This window comes from Heliconius melpomene, chromosome 7, assembly GCF_056956725.1.
Source record: "Heliconius melpomene rosina isolate 202511_hmr_F chromosome 7, ASM5695672v1, whole genome shotgun sequence".
Lineage (NCBI taxonomy): Eukaryota > Metazoa > Arthropoda > Insecta > Lepidoptera > Nymphalidae > Heliconius > Heliconius melpomene.
Window position 1 is genome coordinate 14465624 of NC_140395.1, and position 9793 is coordinate 14475416.

At 36.4% G+C, this 9793-nt stretch overlaps 1 protein-coding gene across 3 annotated transcripts in view; it reads right to left on the reverse strand.

Moving 5' to 3' along the window:
• The window catches only part of dachs (unconventional myosin-IXb-like dachs), a 28982-nt gene extending 26525 nt beyond the window's left edge, over positions 1-2457 (reverse strand). For 2 of the 3 annotated variants that reach the window (XM_085188648.1, XM_085188646.1), the window contains exon 1: positions 1850-2457. The gene's annotated coding sequence lies outside the window, so the exon portion shown is untranslated. The remainder of the gene's footprint in view (positions 1-1849) is intronic. The other variant, XM_085188647.1, reaches the window with a different exon arrangement.
• Positions 2458-9793: the final 7336 nt, after the last annotated feature.

Sequence of the window (9793 nt, forward strand, 5' to 3'; positions counted from 1 at the left end):
TCACCAGAATCAAAGGCGTATACCAAATTTCAGATCAATCGGTTAACGGGAAGAGGGTTAAATTTCAATTACTAAATTTGACCCAAACAAACAAACAAACGGGGTGAGCTAAATAAAACCGTTTAAAAAACACTAACATACTCGAGGCTAATCGTTAAAATTTGTGAGACAGACCAAAAACATCAAATGCGAAAATATTTACAATCGTGCACCAACGACACCCGTGTGCTATTCCATTGATTTCGGGTGCCACTGGATTGTTCAATATGATGGCCATGGGTGCGCTATCACATTGCATTTCACTATATGTTTACTAAATATTCCTATCACTTTTCTCCGCGAAATTATTTCCATCGGAATAACTTACCTCGGTAACTTTTAGCCCCGCTCTCCCCTACCTCTAATCCTAGAGGTATTCCCGCAGCGGTAGCATTTAATATTTTAAAATTAATTCATGAGTATGATCAGCAGAATAGATTAGTAGTCTTACAATGGATCCCTTCACATGTTCATATTGTGGGTAATGAAGTTGCTGATACACTGGCCAAAGAAGGAACTACGGATGGTGTTCCAATGACTATCGAATCGGTATTTTCTGATTGTGTTTATTTATTTAGGAATTTGTGTTACTCGTTTTAGAAGGAATATTTCGACCAACGATCTCTAACTAGGGGTGTTTGGTGTTTGGTACAGAACTATTCATGGATTGACTCTGTTTGCCTAAATAGAAAAGATTGTGTGACGTGTTTAAGACTTAGGTCGGGACACATTCCATCAAATAAATTCGCATTTCTAATGAAAAAAACTAATTCTCCTAATTGTTGTACATGCAACACCATAGATGACGTATATCATGTTACGATGGATTGTGTCCAGATTGAGCCCAGAAGCTCATTCTGACGTCTCAGAAGACGTCGTTAATCTGCAGAGATTTCTACAATGATACCTATAGGAGCATGTAACAGTGCTTTAGCAATACCAGACTCTGTGTTAGGAAAAAATATATTGTATATAGTGCAGAATAAAACCAAACAGGGCGGCACGGTCGTTGTCACGACAAAGCTCTTAAATAAAAATAAAAAAATGACAGGTAGAGATTTGTGGAGCAATATATAATCTGTATTTTAACCCGAAACTTTTCGGAATCAAAATTTTTACGGGAAAAAGTACGTTTGCAGTTTGCGAGCAGTTACGGCTTACTAGACAGAAGTGACATAACTAAACAATTTTCTATTAAATACGAAAATAAAATTAATTCCCAAAATACATAATTTATGAAATTTGAAAAAAATATATATTTATTAGTACACTTCATACAAAATAAGTGTACCTACATAAGTTTGCGGGCATATTACTGTATTATAAGGTATTTCCTAATCACAATCCTAAAATTCATACAGAACTCGGTGGCCATCGTCCGACACGCACTTGATCAGTTTTTTTTAAATACACTTATATTCGTTTTCGTACAAACATTCGTATATTTCAAGGGCGTAGGCGCACGGGGGCCTCTAGTTCTGTAATATGGCTTCTCAGAAATATTTTATATGTCATTTTTAATATAAAATAATATAATCGATGTGAAAAGCTACGTGTATGAGCAACACAAACAAAAGGACCTAGGTACTGGTAAATATCAACACCTCTTCACCAGGTGTGCGGTAACTAGTGGTGGACTCGGGACATGCGCGGACGACGTCATATTAACTGTGACTGGAGCTCATGTTTACTACAGGTATGACAGGGACACTTTTGGTAATGTTTGCTAATAGCATATGATATTACCAGCGAAATTTACACAAAATAGTTTAATAAGAAAAACTTATTTAAAAATATCTTTACTACTAACCTGCTCCCTCTCAGGATTTCTATTGATCTGACACCACCTCAGCGTGAGCAGCGGCACCGGGCTCACACGCGCGACGTGCGCGAGGACATGCGAGCATTCATTACGGCCGGTGAGTCGACAGAAACGCGCCCAAATAGTTTGTAACGATACGAGCGACGACCCGCACTCGATGAAGAGTCGCTGGTCGCGCGTTCACCAAAATAAGCGGGTGTCGCGGGCCCCGACCGGCCCCGGCGCCCCGGCGCGGGGAGCGCGAGCTTTTTGTGAGGAGTCAGCGCCGCATTGCGTGTCCCCGGGCTGCCGCCTGCCGTCTGCCGCCTGCAGTCTGCAGTCTGCAGTCTGTAGCGGAGCGCGAACGAACTCACCGCCTCTACTCACTACTGTCACTAAGTGACGGGAAAAATATGTTTATTCTTTTTACGTTGTATCATATACAGATTAATATATAAAGAGGACACCAACGTTTATGTCCACTGCTCGTCGGAATAAATTGTACACTTATAAATGAACTAGACCATATGACATAGATAAACACTAGTGCGGACATAAGTTGTTGACTAGTACCGGACGCGCGGAGTGCACTGCGGACACTGCCGACAGCCGGAGAGAGCGTACGCGGACGACCCGCCACCACCGCCACCACCACCGCCACGTGCACGCCTGAGCCTGCACCCTGCAGGAGGAGGAGGAGACCTGATTGTTGTAACAAGTGGCTCTGCTATAGAATTTCTATTATGAAACTTAGGTACTATATTTTTTTTTCCATATTTTATTTCCTTAATTTTTTTTATCTATATATATAAAATCGAAAGGTCACTCACTCATCACGAAATCTTAGAAACTACAAGTGCTAGGAATCTCAAATTTTGCATAGGAGTTACTTATACGACGTAGGTGCTCGATAAGACGGGAATTTGCAAAATTCGACTTCTAAGGGGTTGTTTTTGGGGTCGCAAGTTTGTATGAAACTTCGTTACTACAAATGCTAGGAGTCTCAAATTTTGCATAGACGTCACTAGGACGTAGTCATGGAGACAGAAATCAATAATAACATAGTTCACGCGAGTGTAACCGCGAGCGGGCCGCTAGTATTGTATAAATCTTTTATTAATGAGATAGTTATAACATTCCAAAGTGCAATTTTTAAATTGTAGTGGTGATGGTATGATGCAAAGAGACACTACTCTTGCGCCGGTCAGGACGCGTGCGTGTAAACGGCTGCTCGCTCACTAGACTACGAGGAGTACGAGGTGAGTAACTGTCGCGGGCACTTGCGGGTGACGGCGATAGCGTTCGGAATGTGTTCGTTCTATATAGTATTTGATATCGTCCACGGTCTACGTTGTCTCTTGTGGCTGTGGCACCGGCAGTTGGCACCAGTAGATAATAGATATCAGTTACACTGTCGGTCCGCAGTGCTGACGTATCTCCGGAACAAATTACATTTAGTGTTAAAGCTGCTGTTTCTAAGTTGCCGTCAATACATATAACATTAAGTACCACCTGACCGGGACCGAAGCCCGGAGCTCGAGCATGTCTGTCCCACACACGATCAACTTCTCAATAAAGACATTTATTTTTTGTTGAACATTCCGCTACGTCTCCGTAACCGGAGTGCTCCCGGCTCTTGCAGACATCGGTGAGCCCTATATGACTCGAGTTCTAGTTCACTCGCTTTCTATATTTGCGTATATTAACAAGACAAGTAAGTTTGTTTATGAATCGGAAATAAAAGCTTATCCAATATACATTACATACTCGCCGGTGGACTCATTTAATTGAAATTTAATTTATTATCGGATTGAATTCAACACAAACTCACGTATTGAAGCGTAACCCGAGTAAACGTACAGTGGTCGGTGGTCGGTGATTCATATGTGTGACATAACCACAAACAGCGGTGAGTGCGGCTCCTTCGAGCCGGCGAGCCCGCGGTGGGATGGAGGGAGGTGGGGGGGCTTTGTTGGCTTTAACTAATATTCACGGTCGGGTCGGCAGGATACCGCGTGAAGCTAAATAAAACTATGTGTTTATACAACAACGTGATCATCGAGTGACAATGGCACTGTGCCGAGCCGAGCTGTCTCATGAGAATGAGAACTAAGACACCAGAGACGAGATAACTTTCTTATTTCCATGAATGAGCGAATATTCTCACAATTTAATAATTCTGTTTAAGCCATTATATTGAAATGTAACGAGACGACAACGATGACAAGAGATCCGACAGTGTAACTAGTAATTAGCTTCCCACAGTTGAGCCGGCGTGACGCTGACAAACTAATCTTACTGATGTTACCATTACAACAATATAACGCTTACAAAATTAATAATGCCATTTGTAATACCAATACCAATTAATAAATATATTAGCTGACGGACTGAGGTAAGACGCACGCACAGCCGTCACCGCTGTGCGTAGAAACGTAAAATTTGGTCAGATGTTTATTTTCGTAATCTGGACATTCACTAAGAAGGGATTTTGCAAAATATTAACCCTAAAGGAATGAAATAGAGGTTAAAAGTTTGTATTGAAAAAAATTTAATCGACACCGATTTTAATAAACTTTTAAATTCAGACTGATAAAAATATTTCGTCGAACACGTGTTTCATGGTTTTTTAGAATTCACCCCTAAGGGTGCCAATACGGGGTTGGAAGTTTGTCTGGAAAAATCTTTAAATTGCCACCGATATTTATAAAATTTGAAATTTATACTCTTAAAAATAGTCAATTGAACACGTGTTTTATGGTTGACTAGCGGAGGCGCGCAGCTTCGCTTGCTTATTTAGGGGTGAATTCTAATAAACGATAAAACATGTGTTCAATTAAATACTGTTAAGAGTCTGAATTTCAAGTTTTATTAAAATTGGCGCCGATTTAAAAAAAATTCTTTACAAACTTTCAACCCCTTATTTGCACCCTTAGGGGGAGAATTCTAGAAAATGATGAAAGACGTGTTCAATTAAATACTTTTAAAAATATAAATTTCAAATTTTATAAAAATCGGTGCCGATTTATATTTTTTACCATACAAACTTTCAACTTCTATTTCACCCCTTTAGAGTTAAAATTTTTCAAAATCCCTTCTTAGTGGATGTCCAGATTACGAAAGTAAACATCTGTCCAAATCTCACGTTTCTACGCACAGCGGCTACGGCTGTGCGTGCGTCTTACCTCAGTCAGTGAGAACAAGTCCTTTTTATATATATAGATTTAGAATCCACCCCCTAAGGGTGCAAACAAGCCATAACAAGGGAGAAATGCCTGTAATCAGGGTTCTGGAGAGAAAGTGACCGCTAGCAACATCATAATTTATTACCCGCATAACATACATATTTATAAAATATTCTTTTAGTTCTAGAAATATTCGTTGTATGTCTTGAAGCAACATACCTATACCGTACTGTAGGTAGGTAATATGTGAACTAAAAGGATACCTGGGTACCTAGTGTTAAAATTCTCCCCTACTTTAAGACACTTCGCTATATTGCAGTTCCCTACGTTGCACGTGGTTGAGGCATTGCCTATAGATACCAGAGCGAGGAGCGATGAAATATTAAATATTTCATTTCCTCGAATGGGAATCGAACCCACAAACTGTCGCATTTACAGTGGCACGCTTGTGCCCCTGCGCCACGACTGGCTTCTGGTTTTGTTTTTATTTAATTGATATATCCTCCTGAGAGTTACATAAGCATAAGGATACATTCCGATGACGCCGCACTTGCACCTCGCGGAATCGAACAATAGTGTTTTAGTATTTGGCTGACTTAACTGTTTTGAATTATATAAAATTTTAATAAAGATTCTCTGTCTTCAACTTGCTTTAAAACAGAAAGGTTGTTTATAAAATTAAATAAATAATTTTTAAAAAGCCTTTTTCTCGCCTGAGTAATTTAACTGGCGCAGTCGGTAGGATCGCGGCGTGTTTGGCTTTAATCAAACTCTTAAAGCCCGCGAACGGTTTCTATCGTTATTACCGCGATCTATTAAGAAGAATCTACGACGGCGAGACCGGCGGAGCACCTAAGCATCGGAGGTTCTGCCAAGCAGTTGAGTCCCGGTTGGAGATGCAGAGGTTTCTTTGGTGAGTACTTTTGTTATCCAAGTTCCTATGCTATATTTCCTTCCGTATTTTTGTATCTGTCTATATAGCTCAAATCGCGATAGGCATTTACTATTATTGAATAAGTTTATGAGAAATAAATGAAATAATAAATAAATGAAATAATAAATGAAATGAAATAATAAATAAATGAAATAATAAATGAAATGAAATAATAAATAAATGAAATGAAATAATAAATAAATGAAATGAAATAATGAATAAATAATTAAATGAAATAATAAAATATTATTTTAATAAATATTATATTGAATTGAAATATTTTATTTGTTTGAATTATTTTGTTAAATAGGTTAGTCGTGATTAAAAGATAAAATGTTTTTTGAAAATTGCGAGAATTCTAGTTTTAAGTTAATTTCAGATTTTATGCCACGTTACGATGGTAATTCAAAAACGTTGAATTTTTATATTAGAGAAGTAGATAATATATTGAAATTAATAGAGGGCGCAGCGAAACACCACCCCGCTATTGTGTGTTTGATAAAAAGTAGACTCAGTGGAGCCGCAATAGATGCAATAGCATACGAAGAGTCTCTAGACTCGTGGGACGCGATTAAACGCGCTTTGATTAGAAGATTAGGTGAACCTAGGAACGAAATACAACTAATGCAAGAGCTAACTCGAACGCGACGTAATAAAAACGAAGACGCGGAAACTTTTGGGAAACGCCTTCGAGACATACTTGACACCCTTTTGTCCGTAGGTAAACATAGTAACAAAGAATATTATGAAAACATGGTTATAGAGCAATATACGAACCAGTTAGACTTTCAAATTTCAATAGGTGTGCGTCTAGCCAGGCCTACCACATTAGAACTAGCCATTGTACAAGCTAGGCAAGAAGAAGCTAAGCTCACATACGATAGATTTAATAATAATTTTAATATGTCAAACCCCCAAAGTAAGGTTAAAGAAAATCATAGAAACTTTATTTCATTTTCAAATTCACAATCTAGATTAAATAATCCACCTATGCACGTAAATTCAAATTTTACCCCTAGACAAAATAACTGGACACCAGAACAACGTCAACAATGGGTTCAGTCAATGCTACCATGGAAAAACCGACAACCCTCAGGTAATTATAGACCTTTTATTAATCAATCAATCCCTCACCAGCAAATAAATCCACCCCAAAAAATATCAGATGTGACTATGAGGTCAACAAATAAACCAGAGAAGCCGCAGTTCGCAGTGGAGGAACTCTTCTACACAGACGAGCCACAGGAGCAACAACTCAATGAGTATTCCCAACACTACACCCCAGGTGAGTATTATTATGATAATATACAAATACCAGACGAGCAGGATACTTATGAACCAGTTAATGACGAAATAAGTAACCAGCAGGATTTTACGTTAGGCATAGACCCAGACGTAAAGAGATAGTAAAAATAAATAATCATGATAAAGATCATTTACCCTACATAGTAATTCCCGAATTTAAAGGTAAGTTTTTAATTGACACAGGAGCTTCGAGATCCCTTATCTCACCAGAAGTTATACTTAATTCTATTTTTCAAAATTGTGTAGAATATGAACCATTTGAAATAAAAACAGCTCATGCGACAACACAGCATAGTCATGTAGTAAATTTACCCTTACCCCCAATCTTTAATACTGACATTCTTCATAAATTCCTTATTTTTGATTTCGACCCTAAATACAAAGGACTTATAGGTCTAGATTTATTAAAATCATTATCTAGCAATATTAATTTGAAAAATAAAATACTACATACAGCGACAGCCGACATACCTATTTATTTCGATTATAATAAGAAACTTATAAAAATAGAACCAAAGTGTGAAAAACTTATCACGTTAAAAACAAACTATACTGACGGATTTTATATCTACGACGACTATATTTGGTCTAAGGGATTAACATCCCCTGCTGCTATTATTAATGTTAAAAATGGAAAATTTATAACTAAAGTCATTAATACCAATTCAGAAGGACGAACCATATGTAACATAGGTACATTTAAGTTACGACCATATAATGTTATATATAAAAAAGGCAAACAAAATATAAAAGCCGACGCCTTTCCTATGAATGGAATATCTCACAAAAATGTAGAATCATTATCAACCGTAAATTCTAATAATAATAAAGTCGACAATATAATTGACAGTATATCCCAAGACTTAAGTGCACAAACTAGTGAAAACGTAGCGCAGGTACCCCTTGTATCTAGTAATAACAACGATAATAACATAGAGCCTGACAACGACAAAACATTATCCCGTCAGAGACTGAGACTGACAGTATGAGTATTTTAACAATCAACCCTGATAATCTAGTATCTACTAACCATTCCCAACCAGATAACGAAAATAAAGGCTTATTAATTAAATATAACGATAATGACAGACTAGTTAGGCAGTTTAACACTAAAATAACACCCAGCTCGAAATACAGAGTAGACAATAGAGTAACTAATACTAGGACATTGGTAAAAGACGTATTTACCAAAGTAAATAATACTGAGAAGAAAATAGTATCATCCTTAAGGAAGTACATAAGAAAACACATAAGGTAGGTGAAAAAGTCTATGAGCAAGCAGCTAAGACGACGCTCAGAGATGAAGCCATACCAGATTTCAAAGGTCCGTATAAAATAATTAATTTGCACCCTTACTATATAACGGAGATTATAAAAAATCATCCAAACTCTAATTCTAATAGAGTTCGTTATAAATTGCTACGAAGGCCTAATCTTATTTCAGGTCCCTCGTGTTCTACACAAGAGCCAAAATAACCCTACATCCCATACATAATGGAATTTTATTATATTATTATTATTTAGATTTTATTAATTAAAGAATAACTCTTAAACAAAATGATATGTTTAACCTTGCTTTTACTTACTTAATAACGAATAAATATTATATATAATAGTTCTATATACAGAAAAATATTATATATAATAATTTTACATACAAATAAATACTATATATAATAATATATAATTATTTTAAAGAACTTATTTTGTTGTATGCGAGAATACTTCATCTTAAAGGATATATAAGGTTTATAGAAATAAAATAGAATATAAGTTAGATTTACTTATAAAAAACAAAAAAAAAAGATATATTATTCATATTCCTAGAGTTAGACATAGTATTATAAATGGTTTAGTTTCGATAATAATTCGATACTAATAATTATAATTATAATAAGGACATTTATTAATTCATAAAAAATATATGTAGTTTTTAATTTTGTAAACATTAAACCTATTCAAATAAATAAATCAAAGTGTCTATTATGATGAAAGCATATAGTACAGAACATTTCCTAATTTCCATCCTAGAAATTCCTTCCATTTCTAATGATAAATATAACCTAGTTATTCCTTATTTCCAACCCTTATACTTGGTAACAAAGGGCACTCTTACCTAAAAGAAGGATTTAGAATATATACCTCTCGATTATATACATCAACTTGCATATAATATCCAAACCTTAGAAGAAGAGGAGAAAATAAAGAAATAGAGTATTATCCTGGCTGTTTCAAGCTTATCTAGGATTATTATATACTACTATAATAAATGTTATTTTTGGAAAATCTACGAGCATTTTCCCAGAGTCCCGGAGGAAACCAGCAGCGAGGACGCTTCAGGAACCTGCAGGACCAGCTTCCATCTTAAGGAGGGAGGAGTTACATAAGCATAAGGATACATTCCGATGACGCCGCACTTGCACCTCGCGGAATCGAACAATAGTGTTTTAGTATTTGGCTGACTTAACTGTTTTGAATTATATAAAATTTTAATAAAGATTCTCTGTCTTCAACTTGCTTTAAAACAGA